We start from the raw sequence: 17,999 nt of genomic DNA, 5'->3' as shown, positions 1-17,999 counted from the left end.
GGTAAATATTACTACGTCTATATATAAACGTAGAAATTGTAGGATTCAAATTTTGATTCTGTCGAAAAATCTTCTACCACACTTGTCACTGTATCAATACTTTTGCCTTCATCAGTTTTTACCTTCTTTTTTTATCATATCGTTAGTGGTTATTATTTGCATTTTAATAAATAAATAGGTACAAACGAAATTCAATGACGAACGAACACGCTTAAATTTGACAGATATGTACCCCGCTGTTTACACTGAACTGACAGTTAATGCCAGAGAATATTATACATATTAAACCCCGTTGCCCAAAATTTGCGGTTTGATGAATGAGAGAGAAGATTGAGAGGTAGTTCATATGTGTCCTTGTCTAATCCATATGTCATTGGCTAGATATTGTTTACAATACACAAAAGCTCTATGCATCATATGATTATGACATATGACTATGACAAGGACACATAGAGACTAACTGGCAGTCTTCTCTCTCATTCATCATATCGCATCCACTTACAGGCTAGTATATCCCTCGCATTATCTATGTATAATATTCTATGGTTAATAGAATAATAGAACAGGGCTCGCTTGGTGTGTTAGGTCACATTCAAAATCAAAATACTTAAGTATATTTCTACATAAATTTTAATATTTATCAAATTTCATAATTTATTTTTCACAACCGAAAGTGTCCTATTCTTTCGAAGTATTTTGACTATGTTCTGTATATAGAGGTATTGTATGAGTATTTCATTCCGTTTGTTTTTTACAAAATAAAATAACTTATAATTATAATTTACTGTATAGTGGGTATAAAATAAATATATATGTATATTATTTACAGTGAACATAATGTATTATTAAAATAATGATATTATTTTTCTTTTTTTTTTGCATTGTACATGTATATGGTTTAATAAAACTATCGTAAATAAACATTATATTTATATACCCACACAAACGCAATGAATGGAATTGAGTATCCGAATGTGTCTGAGTGTCTCTGGGATTCATTTATATCCAAATGTGTAATTCTTATTTTGATTTTAATGTCATTTAATAGAAATTACTTTAAGAATTACATTGTATTGGTATTCTAGAACATATCTTAAGTATTTAGTTTAGTATATAAGTTTTTAGAGGCTCAGCGTCCAAACTGGAGCGAGTGATTTACGCTTTCATAGAAATAACTTACTGGTTATGACATTGATGTAATAATAATAATAAAAAAAAAGAGGGGTAGCGCAAGTGGGTTCCTAGACCAAGAGTCCTGTGCCCTCCTTGAGAACGACCTGCCACTCGAAGACCAGGCGTCTTCGGGTAGAAGGTGCAATTAAAATCAGATAAAGCTATAGAATTCTGTATTGACATTGATGTGCATAAATTTTCGAAGAAATAATCAAAAGTTAGCACGAATAATCAAAAACACGAATTATTTGATACTCTTTGTCCAAACTTTAGATACATCATCAAACTGTTTATATATGTAGTGGAATTTGGTTAAGTGGGATCTGGATAAGTGAGAAACCTCCCTAACTGGAACTCATGCTGAGGTCTCCCTACTTTGGCAATGAATTACCTTCGTCAAATTCCAGGAGTGTCTTCTATACATGAAAATAACGTAAGAAACCCAAAAGTTGTTACCCGATTTTAACTAGAAATGCATATATAAATTTAGTTTTAAGTAATTTGTTTTACTTACTGCTAAACTTTTTAGGAGAATGTCAGTAATCCGTATTTTTTGGCGATCAAAACTTACCTAAAACAAAAAAACAAACAAAAATTAATAAATAAACCAAACGAAAAAAGAAAAATATAGAACTTAATATCAAAGAAATGTTGAAAAAAAATAAAAAAGTTTAATTTATTATTTTTTTTTTGTTCGGGTTAAAAGTTTAATAATTATAAACTGAGGAGATTATTGTGAATACACTGTAAAAAAGTACTAGTTGCTAGAAAATATATTCGCAGTAATAGTAAGTGTTAGTTCCAGCAAACGAATACGTTAAGTGGTTTAACGATATCATTTTGAGAATACATAATATGTACATAGTATATATGTATAGCACCCTGGTAAAATTAAATTCAAAAAGAAAGCATATTTAGGCGACTTTACCTTATAAATTAAAAAAAAAGTTATTAAATAACTTTTTCGCGGTTAAAAATCCCGATGCATCGCTTATTGTTTTCATATGATGTAACAAAATATAATAACACAATTATTTATATTAGTTATTAGTTTATGTGTTTTAGAAAATAAATACATGAATAAAATTGTTTATTACCGATATCAAATCATAATCATGTAAATATTATTATTTATTTATAATCATATTTTTGATTGTTTTATTTACACTAATTATAGTAAATGAAATAATATATAAAAAAAATTATTATATTCGTAAAATAAATATAGGTTTGTGAGCTAATAATTTTTTTTTGTTACCTTCAATTAATAACCTTCAGTGAAATAACATTATTATATATTTGGTAATTTTTTTTTAGGAAAAATTTGCCGAAAGGTTTCCTACTAAATATAACCATCCTTAGTATATTACATTTGCAACTTCAATAGGGTATTCTATTATATTTGAAAAAGTAATTCAAGCAACAAAATTTATTTCGGAAAAATACACACGCTTTCTTGAAAATACTTAAACTAAATTTTAAACCTTTTTTAAACTGTCAAAAATGCGGGCATCCAATTTAGTGATGTAATATCGGTATCATTATACGAAATAACACTGATAAGTTTGACAGATATATTCATAGACAACTAATTATAATAAATATAAATATTTATTATCTGTGGATATATTAAACCCAGCTGTCGACACTGAACTAACTGATGGTCTATGGTTCATATTTAAGTATATTTTTACATAAATTTTAATTTTCTTCAAATTTCATAATTGATTTTTCACTACCGAAAGTACCCTATTACTAATAAAACCTATTCTTTTCATGAGATCGAATTTTATGAATCCGAAAAACGTCTCTTCAATTTGAGTGAAGTTAAGCCTTTAATATTTACGTGGTAAATTTTTTTTGAATAAAATATCTCTCATTTACGTGGTAACATCTTACTGAATAACCCTGTATGTGTTATTTAATAAAAACGGAGGACATTAACTTTAATATTATTTACACAATTCTAAAAGTTGATGATAAAAAAATATTTATGATACAATGATATTAATTAAATATCACTTAAAATAAATTATAACCTCTTAAATTATTATAATTCGTAAACTAAATTTTAAATGACAAATATTATTTATAAATTTAAAATAGTTTTTTTTATTTTCATACTATTTTTATTAGGTAGGTAAAAAAGCTGTGTAAATATTACGTAAAATGTTTTTTAATAATATAATATAAAAAAAAATTTAATGAACCATAATTTATATAACAATAATGCTACTAGAACTATCCAATAAAACTGGCCACATGCTGATTGGATGACTGAATTTATTAAACGATATATGATACATATTAACATAAATATGGACTATCAATGTTTAGTAGTAGTTCTTGTTTGTATTTGAAAAATCTATCGAAGAAACGAGGATTTAATGTCCTTGAAGGAAATAGGAAACGTTATTGGTATATATCTATAAGAAAAAATATTTATAGCAGCCAAATCTTCTTTTACACAAAATTGCATGAGTATTTTTTGAATAATTTATTTCATCGCACACGACTTTAAAGTCATGGAGGGATATAGGCTAAATAGAGTCGCATATACAAATAGAAGTATTATATTAAATTTAAATGAAAAATTTTGTAAAATATAATAAATCTGAATATTTATAGATATATTTGAATCTATAAATGAATCGAAACTCTAGTTGTGATTCCGCACACGCCAATTGTTCCTGCCAGGAATATTTCTAACTCATTAATATAAATTCACATCTACTTCTAAAGCGATTAAAAAAATTTATTTGTCAAATCTAATCGGCAACTGTATTGATACTTTACCTTGAATTTGAAACAAACTTTAAAGAGAAACGAAAATCATCTACTTAGAGTCTTGTTTAACAACTTCTTCCGTCTTCATATCCAATCGCTATTTATCAAAATAGTAACTAGTCACGAATTAAAACTTTCGAAGTTGGCCAGACTTTTTATTTAAAGGAATCTCAACAATTCATGCATCAGGATAAGGTTCCCGAACCCTTTTTGGGGAAAAAAAAATACAAGAAAGTTAGTTTTTTGAAATTATCTCAAACTTTCCTATGCTCACCATCTTAATTATCCGAACTTTAATTGAATTTATCTCGAATTACAGACGGTCGAAATCAAATTTTTATGGTAAATGAGTTATTAAATTCTTAATAAGTATACACTTAATTAAAATTTTCTGTCGATATGCCCATAGCGAGAAAACAACCTCAAATTAGTTATAATTCGCGAAGCTATATATAATGAAATTCTACGGTGTTTAATAAGATTGAAAGCTATACTTCAGCAAATCGTCAAGTTTGTTTTATTACACAAATTTCTTGGAATACAGGATAGTTTGTGTACTTCTAGAGTATAAAAGGTAGCTCCTGTCTTAATAAAATTAAAATTTTTGATAATTGTATATTTTCTTAAAAGATACGGTGAGAAAATCAAAAGATTTTAATTAGTTACAGAAATGATACTATTATTAATAATAATATAGTGTTATGTCTAAGATTATTTCTAAAAAGTAGCTTTTATAGTTAATGTACCATATTCGTTTAGTATTATATTTCAATTTCAGGTATACTGCACATATCACATGATATAACATTTCATTTGATTGAAACAACGTGGGTCTATGTTTGATTTATTTAATAATACAGGTCTCTCTATTGAGGTAGACGAAAACGTTTTAGACCTATCATTTTTAGAAGAAATCAAGGTTGTTATTATTGGTTAGAAAAAAAAGTTAATCAACCTTCTTTTACTAAATTTAAGATAAATAATATTAAATTAATTAATTATTTAATTAATCCATGTTGAAAATTTGAGCTTGATAAAATTACTCTATATCCAAATACTTTTGTTTTACCAAATACCATAGAAATTAGACCATGAGCCTATAATTATGAAACGAAATTTATGATTCTTTTCGTCTAAAAAAGAAGTAAGTTTAGTAATAAAGAAAATTTAGGTTTAAATTGTGGCTTCAGTTTGAAATTTATATAAGTTCAGTTTGGAATTTAACGTGTTTTTGTCTGCCATACTTGTCAAAAGAAGGTTTTTCTTAAATTGTCTGTCATTTTTTTGAACGTATTGTATTTACAATCACTTTCTTTACAAAGACGAAACAAAGACAAAAATTATTGAAAAACTGGAAATTTCATTTATTTAACATTCGAACCATGATTAAAACTGTATTTTCCTTATACAAAAGGAATCTACTTTTACAATTCCAAATAGCAGACAAAATGAATCATCGAAATTTCGTTTCATTATGGGCTGGCGGACTAAATAGAAAAATAAAAACAAAACAAAGAATTCAACAGTATTATCGCGTTTGTATCGATAATAAAAATATTTTTTAGCACATTTATGTTAATTAATTTAATCAATTAAAATTTGATTTAGTTAATGAAATCAATAAATGAGGATATACAAGGTGCACTAAAAATAATTTTTGATTTTTTATGAAAGTTAAAGTAATAAAAAAAAAAAAATATGACTTCTTCAATTGCTTTCATATATTTGGTACGTAAATGCAAGCTAATAGATATAATTTGTATGTAAAAGTCTCATCCATGAAATTGGATTGTTGGAGTAGGAAGGAAAAGCCTTCTCGCATGATGATATTAAAGCTTTTGATTGAAATATAAAACATTGAATTTGTCATTTCTCTGAATTAATTAAATTCTGGGTAAGGTAGATTTTCTTTTATGGTTGGAATTAAATATAACCGCAGGAATGTAGCATCTAAGAGTCAAATCAGGATAGATTTGAAGGAAATTATATAGCAAATCTGTTCAGTTCAATAAAACTTCAAAGTTTCAGTCTCATGAATCAAGATTTAATGTATCTAATGATGCGTTAGAAATAATTAGAATTTTTGTACACACAGTAAATTTTTAGTACATTTATTATGTACATACTATAAAATAAAATGTTGATTATAGGTATAATTATAACAATTTTATGCTAATGTCCTTATTTACACATACTTAGTGGGTGGGCTTAGATACTTGTAATATACCATATCATTTCATGTATCCATATTAGAAATTTTTGTTGTTTTTGGTGAGATATATTTTAGATATTAATTAATTTTTTTTTCTCATCTATGGAATCAAATTTTGGATTGAATAAAATATCTTCATAGAATGGTTTAATGTAGTGCCGAAGAATGTATATTTTGTACTGTGGATCGTTTTGAGTGATTTAATTTTTGTCCTTTCGAAAAATTCTGGTTTTATTATGTATACGGATATTTTATTATGTAACTAACTTTAATTTGTTAATCGAAAGCTATCAGCAAACAAATTTTTCAAAATCTTTAAGATAATTTGAATTTATGAACGAAACTCAAAAATTTATTTAAAAAAATAGAATATTACAAAATATGCTTGGATAGTTGAGCAAATACAATAAAACATAAAAATTATTGTAAATTTATTTTTTATTATTGATAATTGTTCATAATTTGGTAATTAGATATTCTTTACATTATTCTTCATTTATTAATGATTTAAAAAAATTTAATTAGATGTTTCAAAATATGAAGAAAAAAAAAGATGAAATCAATTTGATGTAATTAATAAGCAATTAGCCTAATATAGTAATACATTTTTTGCTTGTAAAATTATAAATACTGTTTTACAAATTTAAAACGCAGACAGATTTGATTCTTGGAAGGCTATAAATTCTTTAGAAAGGTAAAAATATGAAAATTTTTTAAATTATTTTCAAGCACAAAAGTTGGTGTAAATTTATTTCAAAAATACAAGGTATCTGTAGGAACACAGGCTATTCTCTTCAAATACAAAATTGAAATACTGTAAAATATTTTATCTGTTAATTTTTCATTACAACACTGAACCTCTATTTTTGATGTTAAGTCACAAGCCCGGCTAGCTCAGTCGGTAGAGCATGAGACTCTTAATCTCAGGGTCGTGGGTTCGAGCCCCACGTTGGGCGATATAGTTTTTTTTTTATATTAGAAAGAATAATAGTAGTAAGTATAATTTTATCCTTAGCTATATAAATTTATAGTTTTAATGACATGACCGATTAAATTTGATCATTACTAATATTGTGAATTAGGAATTAAGGCTTGTTTTCAACATTTATAAAAATTAAATACATTTACATTTACATTTCCGTACTTCTTGACGTACGAAAAAGTAATAAAACAATAGTTTTGGCACGTGCTATAATGTGATTGTAGAGTATTATTTGTACATAATATCTAAAAATAAAAATGTAGGTACTTCTAACTAGCAGATATGATTTTTATGATTACAAATATGATTTCTATGAAATATAGGTACTTACACAATGCCACACCTGTTTTAATAATCTCCACCTACAACTTTTTAAGAATTAGTGTAATACAATTTATTTAATACAATGTTTTTGTTTCTAATATAATTGAATTTTTTTTAATGATTTGATTTAGATTTGCTTAAAACTAATGTAGGACAATCATTGCACTTAAAGAAATCAATATTTGATGATTCAGATTGAAATCCGGGTCCCGATTTGTATAGAGCCATTGCCAGATTTTTTTGGGTTTTCAGTACAGTAGCATGCTTGTGAACAGTAGCAGTAAAATTGTAGCAATACAAAAATGCAAGCAGACATCTAATAGTATCTTTCTTATACATATTGCTTAATGTATATGTACTCTCTCACAATCAGTATAGAACTCGATTTCATTTTACTTGATTGCTTTCAAAAATACGACTCAAAATTTAACTTTCTTAACATTAGGATATATTTAAAGACCGCATACAAAATCGCTCATATGTTGATAACTAAAAATTGCACGGTAATGAAACGCACTTCAAATTGGAGGGAAAGCAAAATAGATGTTTGTATAAAGTATAACAGTTTTTATAAAATCGAAACGCACATTGCGTCAACACAAACATTGATTTTTTTTTTCTTTTTACAAATTCCAATTGCAGTGACAATACTTTGAATCTTAGAGTAGCATATATTTAAGCTCACATAGTTACCCTTAAAATGAGCTAGAGTATAGTCAAAACGATCAAAATTAAACGTCTACAAGTACTGTTTGTTTTAACGAAACAATAAAGGTTTTTAAGTGTATTTTTTGTATTCCACTTAGCTCGTTGCATTTTAAATAGAAAAAGATGGTCCTAATACATTATAACATTATTATATATTATTATAACATTATCTTCTTTTATTCACACTTGGTGTACTACGGCGAACTAAAAGGTACAAATAATAAAATGCCTCATCTCTATTATATCTGTAGGTATTTGTACAAAAAGAATTCTATTGATAATTAACACCTTTCATTTAAAATATTATAAATTCAATAAAAATGAAATAAATAATGAAATAATAATTTTAATGGAAATATTTAAATAACATCCAACATATACAGAGCAACCAACCAACGATTGCTTGCGTTGCATTGCAAGCAGCTTCGAATCAAATTTATGTTATGTTACATATAATATTATCTAGTTTAAATGACGCGCGCGACCTGAAGCATTTCAGAACAAGAGGAACAAAATAACTGATCAAAATGTTGATAACGAAGAATATACATACAACAAAACCGAGTATCCATCGGTTGGTGGTATCTGTATGTTTTAGGGTCAATTATTGTACCTTGATAGTAATTTACCTTGGATCGATTTCAGTTACTTGGAAAATTTTGCCATCTACGAAACAGCCACTAAATGAATACCACAAAATTTAGTTACTTGTGCGCAGGCAATGTTCCAGAGAATGGTTGTCCATGTGCTTTTACCTTCAAGTAAACAAGTGGACTATTGCTTTGTTTTTTAAATCACATTCAACTTAAATTTCTATACCTATTAACTATGTATCTTGGGTCTAAAGATAATGTTACCATTATTTTGTAATTTAGGATGATACTTAGTACAAGTAGAAAACAGTCCTACTGATCCTAGTGGCCTAAGGTAAAGAAAAAAAGCGAAATTTACAAAATTTAAAAAACCCCCGACAAATTTTTCGGCTACGGGACCTTAAATTCGCATTGAAACCTTTCTAAGAACTCTCTCCAATAATTTGCCTTTTTCCTTAAGGCCTTTTCCAAACTGAGCCAATTAAGAAGATCATTGTCAATTTTTGGTTTTTTTGGGTACGGAATCTTAAATTCGCACTTAAAACATAGCTAAGAACGCTCGCCATTAAATTGCCTTTAAAACAAAACCAAAAAAATTAAAATCGGATCATCCATTTAGGCGCTAAAGTGCCACAGACAAAAACACACACACATAGCGTCAAACTTATAACACCCCTTTTTTAGTTCGGGGGGTGAAAAGCAGTGGAAGTTGTTACGATCAAAGAAAAAAATTCCTGAAAGATAAACATTTAGAGTGCTTTTTTTAGATTGGAGTAAAATTTGTATATTGAAGAGAGCAGCTTCAATCAATGATACAATCAATGAGGGTAATCAGATCTCCGATCAGTGGCTTATTAAGCCAGCGCGAATCCGGTAATAAATTGCACCAAGAGGTCCTTCTTTAATAAATATGAGGTCCTTCTTTAATAAATATCCTTTGATCACCGTGATTCAAGGTACATTGTGCAAATTAATACGTGATCCGTTGATCACATAATTTGTAGACAACATATAAATGTAAATTAAGATTCAAGGTACAGCACTCTTCCCTATCATATGAATGCATTTCATATTTATGAGATAGTTTTAGTTTGTAATATTATGTTGCGTTTAATCTGTTACAGTATATCTTTTTTTACAAAGATACCGAATGGTATGTAAAACTAATCCATTTGATACACTGCAATTATTTATTCTGCATTTAATTTTTACTAGAAAATGATTATGTGCAAGAGTTCCTGATTGTATGAACTTGTAAGATAATAAGTGTGGTGACGGGTCAGGATTGATTATTTTTTTGCTTCTGTCTCGAAGAACGTTCATTTAAATGCTGGTTAAAGTAAGGAGAAATTTACAACTGGACTTACAAATTTATACATTGAAGAGAAGCATGGTAATTTTCCGTATTTAAAAAGTGTTCGTCAATCGAAAGGTGGGAAGTAAATATTATGAGATATATTACTGGCACAAGGCTTACAATTTGCAAAGTAAAATTAAGAAGCCGAAAAATAGAAAAAAATAATTTTCAATAATTTACGCGGTTCTGTTTCATATTTTTTGTACTTATTTTACTCATCACCGAAATTTTTTCAGTGTTGAAGCAATGTGGCTTCGAAGGCTTTATATGATCTTGAATCAGAGTTGAATTGGTCTTATGTAATTGTCAGCATTTTCCCCTGATTAATATTATTAACAAAAAAAAACTCAGATAATGAATGATACATATTATTCACTGAGATTTCGAATCCTAAAACCACAAGATTTTTCTAGAATCTCATTTGTATGACATAACCTTTTCAGATTGCTTACCACGATATGGACGGTACAACATTTGTCAGAAGTATGGCAGTTCATTCTCTTGTCATAAGAATGATGAAAGGATAGTGCTTCCATCACAAGCAAGACGATAATATTTGCCGATTTTTTAGGGCCATCAGTAAAAAAGTCATTAACAAATCTTTTAAAATTTCAGTACCACTTTGTTGAACAGAAGAGATTTTGGAATTTATCTTTATCTTATACATATATTATACGAGTATGGTTTGCTCTTACATACAAAAAAAGATACACTGTTTCATCTTAAGTCTTCTTGATCTTCAGCTGTTTCAAGGCCAACTAGATCAGTGACCACCAAAGCCATCAACATTATTATAATCACAAATCTCTTTGGGTTTTATATCAATTTTTTTTTCTTCTTCTTATTCTTTTCCCTTTCTTAATATTTTTAAATTATTGCTCTGGTGTTGCTGTTGTGTGTTTTGTAGGTATATAGATCGTGAGCCTATGTTGAAGTGAAAATTCGGTTATTCTATTTGTTTGCCATTTGGAGAGTTGAAGTTAGTTTAACATTACAGAAAAATGAGGTTTTAACCATGATTCAAGAGCCAAATTTATGCCAGGCGAGTTTTTCGATTTTTGTGTTACGATTTTCCCATTTTTACGATTTTATGCCTGCTGTTTATGTTAAAAGAAAAGCATTGATAGCATAATATGTAGAAGCAAATGGCATGAAACTTGCAAATTCGATAATTGCAAACTGCCTGCCATTACGTTTTAAATTACTTTATTTTATCGAAAAACTTAATTTCGATAGGTTCAACAATCGAGCTAAAGTAAACACATTATGTTTCTTTATCATCAATTGTTTCTTTATCGCAAGAAATTTTGCTTTGTTATGGGCTCTAGGTCTTATATGAAAGAAAAAATTGATCGTATGTTTTTTTTAATAAATTTTATGATTAGTTTTAATACAATTATGTTTTATTACAAGAATAAATAATAATTAATTGAAATTAAAAAATTAAAAAAAATAAGTTTTTTTTTATGTTTTATTTTCTTTAAAAGAATATTTTATATAGTTGATAATTATTTATTGAAATTAACCGTTTATTGATTTAACCTTAATATTATAATGGATTTTTAATTTTTATTCGTTTTACATAAATAAAATAATATTAAACGTTTTCGGAATGATATAATTTTTAAAAAGAATGAAAAGAATACTTTTTAATGTTGGAACAGGTGAACTGATTTTCATTAAACGTAGCTTTTTATTTAATTAGACATCCAATAAACTGAATCCCATTGTAATGAAATCAATATAATGGTGGAAGCGCCGGGAACATTAATTTTTGTGTTAAATAGATATGTGAAATACACTGAATGCATTGCACCCCCACCATAAACAAATGATATAGTAAAAGCCTTTCATATTAAGGAGACTTTCTCATTAAGAATTGCAAATTTCTGAAAATTTTAAAGGAGTGTATAAATAAATACAAATTTCGGAATTTTCAAAATGGTCTAAAAAAGAAAATCTGAACTTAAGTTTTCGCCTGCTTCCATCATTCAGGTTAAATTTTAAATAACTGTTGTACATTATTAGTAATAAATAAATAATAGGATATTATTTAATTATTTAATTATTATATTGGTTCCGGTAAAATATTATAAAATACGGAATAGATATATGCGTCAATATTTTAAGTAAACATTGGTTTTTAGAATTGACGTAGAAGAGATATATTTAAGTACTTATAGTAGGACGTCTTGAAAAATTTAAATTTAAAATATTTTTTTTGAGAGCTTTTATTGAACTTAAAAGTAGAAAATAATTTATTTATGGTTCACTCCTTGAGATTTTAAAAATAGTCATATTTTTTCTATTTATTCAACAGCTGTTGAAACCCTGTTAAACTTGTAATCGTAGTTCTATTCTAAGCTACCTATTGCCACATGGCAAAATGATTTTTCTGATAGTTAATTCATAAATCAAAATTTGCTAGAATAAAACATCCTAAAAAGTAGTATAGACTTCGAATATACGACTTACTACTTAATGCCGGGATTTAGTTCTAATACATACTGTTCAAGCTTTGGTTGCATGGGTCATCGCTGATATGCTATAATGGCTGTAATAGAGCGGTGAATGTACAAGGTATATCATATTTTATTTTAACTGTTCAAATTGACGTATTTTTCAGTCGCTATATAACTCTCTAAAGAAAACATAGCTTAAGGAAATATATTATTACGATTCGATTTAGTTATATTATGATATTCTTACAAGGTGGAAATTTCACTAAGACTATGCATTTCTAGTGTGATGATAAGATATTATTATAGCAAAAAAGTTATGAAAAATTACACGAATTTATTAAAGAAAAGAATTTTATTTGAAATAATAGCATAATTATGGTTTAATAATTTTTAATTTGTTAAAAGTATTTTTTAATTATTATCTGATTATTACCAGTTATTCATCACTGTTGAAACAAAAACAGTGAGTGGGATTTTTTTTGGAAGCCCTCCTGGTGTCTTTGCGACGTATCTTCACAATTCATTTAATACTTAAATTATATTATTACTATTTGTCTTAGTGAAGCCATTTTTAATTGGATTTAAAAAAAAAATATATATAAGCTGGATACAAAATAAATGTTGTATTTAAAAGTTTGTAGCTATGCGTTTGGAAAAAGAGAAATATCAAAAATTTCTTTCAAAATTTATTTTATATGCTTGAATATTTGTGAATCCTTCAAATTTTTAGATCATTCTCAACTTTATCTGATATATGAACGTATCTAATAATTCAAAGTAGTACCTTGCTCCAACATCAATCATTACGCCAAATTGATAAAGAACCTGAAGTAATCATTGAAATGGGCGGGAAAATATCTTGGTTTTTCTAAAGTAAATTAAAATAACAATATATTTCTATATTTAAAGAATTAGAATATGAATTTATTTTAAAGAACAAGATCTCAGCGAAAAAACTATATAAGGGATTTGAGAAATTACATGAAAAAAACTTATCATTTGATTGACCTTTTCGCTTATCAAAAACACCTAAAAAATTATTAAAATGTTATTTTTAACCCCCGAACTAAAAAAAAGAGGTGTTGTATGTTTGACCGCTATGTTTGTGTGTCTGTGTGTCTGTTCCGATCCCGGAAGAAACTAAAAATTGGCGATGATCTTCAAAATCGATTCAGTTTGGAAGCATGACAAATAATTTTAACATATAAATAATTACTATGGAAATGAAATGGTCAAATAAACTAGGCTCAATTCATTTTGAAAAGTGAAATGGTAAATAATAAGGTAATTCAAAACAATAATTCAAAAGAACAAAGTCAACTTAAATATTTCAATTTCAATTAAAATATTTCCAAAAATTTTTCCCAAAAAGTGATAACTCTCTAAGTATCCTTTTCATCTCATCTGATATCCTTGACCATCACTTTGATATTGATTTGAGAAGGAGTGTTATAAGTTTAAAGTGTTTATCTAATATATGCGTCTGTGTGTTTCTCAGTGGTATTCTAACCATTAAATGGTCGAAACGATTTGATTGAGAACATTTTATAGCTTAGTTTCCAAAAATCGTTTTACAAGGAATTAAACGCATTTGTCGGGGTTTTTTTAAATTCCACTTGTCTATTAATAATCTATTAGTAAATTAGTGTATGCATAGTATATATTTTTATCAGAAGGATACTTAAAAGGAAGGAGTGCTAATTTTTTATCTTGAAATATTAAAAACGCTACCTACGCGACTGTTATCATGAAACGTGTGAATTACAAAGTGAAAATCACATATCTCATAAACAAATTACACTAATTATATGTAACAAATTATTACAATTTTTTTTTTAGTAATAATAATTAAATTTATATACATTTTACCATGAACTATTAATTCCTTCTTTGTAAACTTAAACATTATATGTATATAAGTAATATTTACAAAAATAACTTTTTGCATAAGTCAAGAATCTATTGTTGTTTAAAATAATTAACAACAATGTAAAAAATAATAAATAAATATAAAATAATAATAACCGTGCAGTGGCATAAATAAAACAATATATGCATATTTTATTTTATTCTTTTGTTTATTATTTAAAATTTATTTTCACGCGAACAATATTCATATTTTTATACCATGCATATATGAAATATACATAGTATATTAAGTTTAGTCCCAAGTTTGTAACGCTTAAAAATAATGATGCTAGGAAAAAAATTTTGTCATAGCTGTTCATAAAATCACCTAATTAGTCCATTTCCGGTTGTCCGTCCGTCCGTCTGTGGACACGATAACTCAAAAACGAAAAAAGATATCGAGCTGAAATTTTTACAGCGTACTCAGGACGTAAAAAGTGAGGTCAAGTTCATGAGCATCATAGGTCAATTGGGTCTTGGGTCCGTAGAACCCATCTTGTAAACCGTTAGAGATAGAAACAAAAGTTTAAATGTAAAAAATGTTCCTTATAAAAAAATAAAAAACTTTTGTTTGAAACATTTTTTTGTAAACATCACTGTTTACCGACGAGGGCGTTAATTAGGTGCAAATTTTGTAGTATGTATTAATATGGGAATATCAGTTGTGTGTGTGTCTATTTAAAAGTGAATATCTTTTGTTATTTACGTGACGTCAAAAAAACAAACGATTGCGCATCAACACTGTCTATACATTTTTGTATGTGTTATGTGATAAAGAAATCAACACTGACTATGCATGGTATTTCAACAATTAACTCAGTCAATTGTTTGTTTTCACTTGTTATTTTAAAATTTTGTTGTTTAACATAAATAATTTATATTAAATGGCTAAAGATATTAAGTACAAATTTTTTAATTTTTTCACTTAATTTTTGTTGGTCTGTTAAATTATTGTTATAGATTTATGAAAATTTATATTTACCATTATCTAAACCAAAACAGTCATAGCGATCAACAAATGTATCTAACCTCCATTTATTGACACACAGATACTCAGAGTAGACGAAAAGACGCTTTCATAAACTTGACTCCTTTCGTACATACAATCTTTTGTTGTGGGGTATGGTAATGTTCGTTGTCATTTCATAAATTAATTTTTAATTTCTTTTGAACAAGGGAAAACAAACAATTGACTGAGTTAATTGTTCAAATACCATGTAAAGACAGTGTTGATTACACTGTTACATTACACATACATACATATCACACATATACATATAACTGATATAGCCATATAATACTATACAATTTGCGCATAATTTACGCTCTCACAGTAAACAGCGACATTTACGAAAAAATGTTTCAATCAAAAGTTGTTTTTTTTAAAAGGAAAATTTTTTATATTTAAACTTTTGTTCTGCCTCTAACGGTTTACAAGATGGGTTCTACGGACCCAAGACTCAATTGACCTATATTGCTCATTTACAAACTTGACCACACTTTTTACGTCCGCAGCACGCTATAAAAATTTCAGCTAGATATCTTTTTTGTTTTTGAGTAATCGTGATGACAGACGGACAGACAGATGACAGTCGACAGATGACAGACAGACAGACAACCGGAAGTGGAGTAGTTGATTTTATGAACACCCATACCAAAATTCTGGTCATACCATCAGTATTTTTAAGCGTTACAAACTTGGGACTAAACTTAGTATACCTTTGTATATTTCATATACATGGTAAAAATACCTACTAGATGACAATTTAAAACCAAAATAAACTGATTATTACACGCAGTGTACGTGTAACTCCTAATTTTTTGTCGGTGGTTAAAAATAAAAAAAAAAACATAAATTATTTTTGTGACACAAAATATAATTGTAAATTTCTGTTAAATTATTGAGCATAAATAATAACAATAATATCTTCTCAAAGTTAAAATTTCTTCTTAAATATGTTTTCAAAAAAATTATTAAAGGCTTAAGAAAAAAAAGCCCGTTTTTTAATACACTACACGTATAAATAAATTACATAAATGACTTATTTTTGTTAATAAATTTTGATTTTTACAAAAGATTTGATTATTATTAAGCATACTTTTTAAAAATTGTGTATTATTAAAATTATTTTTTTTGTTGAAGATTTTTGTGAGATTAGATTATAAATAACAATTTCAGAAATAAAAAAAAATTTTTTTTGTGTGACTTTTTTCTGTCGTTTATAATACAGACAATTTATAATTTGTAAGACAATTTTTTTGTAAATACGCTTGTGATCAAATAGTTGATCCAACTATATTAATATTAAAATCAATGTGGAAGATTTTGGTAAGAGGATGTGGGTTGCATTTCCACGAAACTGTTCAACCTTAGCTAATTTAAAATTACCTATCTTTTACTTGACAGAAAAGCTTTGAACGTAAACATTTTTAAGAAATAAGGGAAAAAGATGATTCTGTTTTTATGATATTCCGGTGGGATCACTTTCGGTGTGTATTTTTTGGGTCCATCTTTAATATTGTTGGATTATCGTGAAATAAATAAGTGGACATTCAAATCTACCTAGCCCATATTTTTATTGCAATTGAATTTACAATAATTGAAGTCTGAAAAATCTACTCCATGCTTTTAACTTGATGACACATTTTCCAGTTTTCTTATATTTTTAACAAAGACGATAAGCAGAAACTATAAATAAGTGCCCTTTCTTTTGAAAATTCCCTCTAACTTTTAGTATAAGAATTTCGTATTTGAATCGCATTCAGGCAACATTTTTTGTACATAAAAACTCTAAAACCAAAATCTTTTTCTATTATTTTCCATATTTTTAGAGATTAGCTTTAATCATAAGTTGTTTAAGAGCCGTTCAACTTTTGATAAACAAGTGTACGGTTTCTTGACAAATCTATGTATTTATTATTATAGAAGGAACCGGTTATTTTTTTGTAATAAATAAACATTATAAAAAATATTATATCGTTTTTTTTTAATTTGTCGGACAAAAATTTTGATCGGATTAAAAATAAAACCTATTTAAATATAAATTACCAGTTTTTTTTTCTCTTTCACACATATTGATAATTAAGACTATGTTAATTATTTAATATATTAAAATATCCGTGAGATAAAGTAAAAAGAAAAAGACCGTGTGTCAATAATGAAGCAAAATTGAATTTGATTCTTTGGGCCTGCTATTTAGATTTGGATTGACAATGGTAAGTTCGATAATAAAGAAATTCTAAATTTTAATTGCAACTCGATTGTCGTATTCATGGGAATCGTGTTATGTTACGAATTTTCCTGGATACCGTATATGTTAAAAGAAAATTATCGGCAACAGGAAATGTAGATAAAAACCAATAAGCTTCCATTGTTGTTATAAAGATTTGAAACTTAACAAAATCATTTTTCATTTTTTTTTCAGCAGCTTCCTGCCTTTTTTTCGCTTTTCTTGTTAACAATAACTTTCTGTTTAATATAAAAGACAGCAAA

The 17,999-nt window shown here is 27.1% G+C and overlaps 1 protein-coding gene and 1 non-coding gene across 3 annotated transcripts in view; one reads left to right on the top strand and one right to left on the bottom strand.

Moving 5' to 3' along the window:
* LOC123299698 (protein bowel) overlaps positions 1-17,999 on the bottom strand; it is an 88,263-nt gene that overhangs the window by 33,885 nt on the left and 36,379 nt on the right. The window lies entirely within an intron of this gene.
* On the top strand, positions 7,056-7,128 carry Trnak-cuu. The gene has a single exon. It is a non-coding gene; the product is annotated as a tRNA-Lys (tRNA).

The sequence above is a fragment of the Chrysoperla carnea genome, chromosome 5 (genome assembly GCF_905475395.1).
Source record: "Chrysoperla carnea chromosome 5, inChrCarn1.1, whole genome shotgun sequence".
In the NCBI taxonomy this organism is placed as follows: Eukaryota; Metazoa; Arthropoda; class Insecta; order Neuroptera; family Chrysopidae; genus Chrysoperla; species Chrysoperla carnea.
The sequence above is the reverse complement of the archived record's forward strand: the minus strand, read 5'-3'. Positions and strand labels throughout refer to the sequence as shown.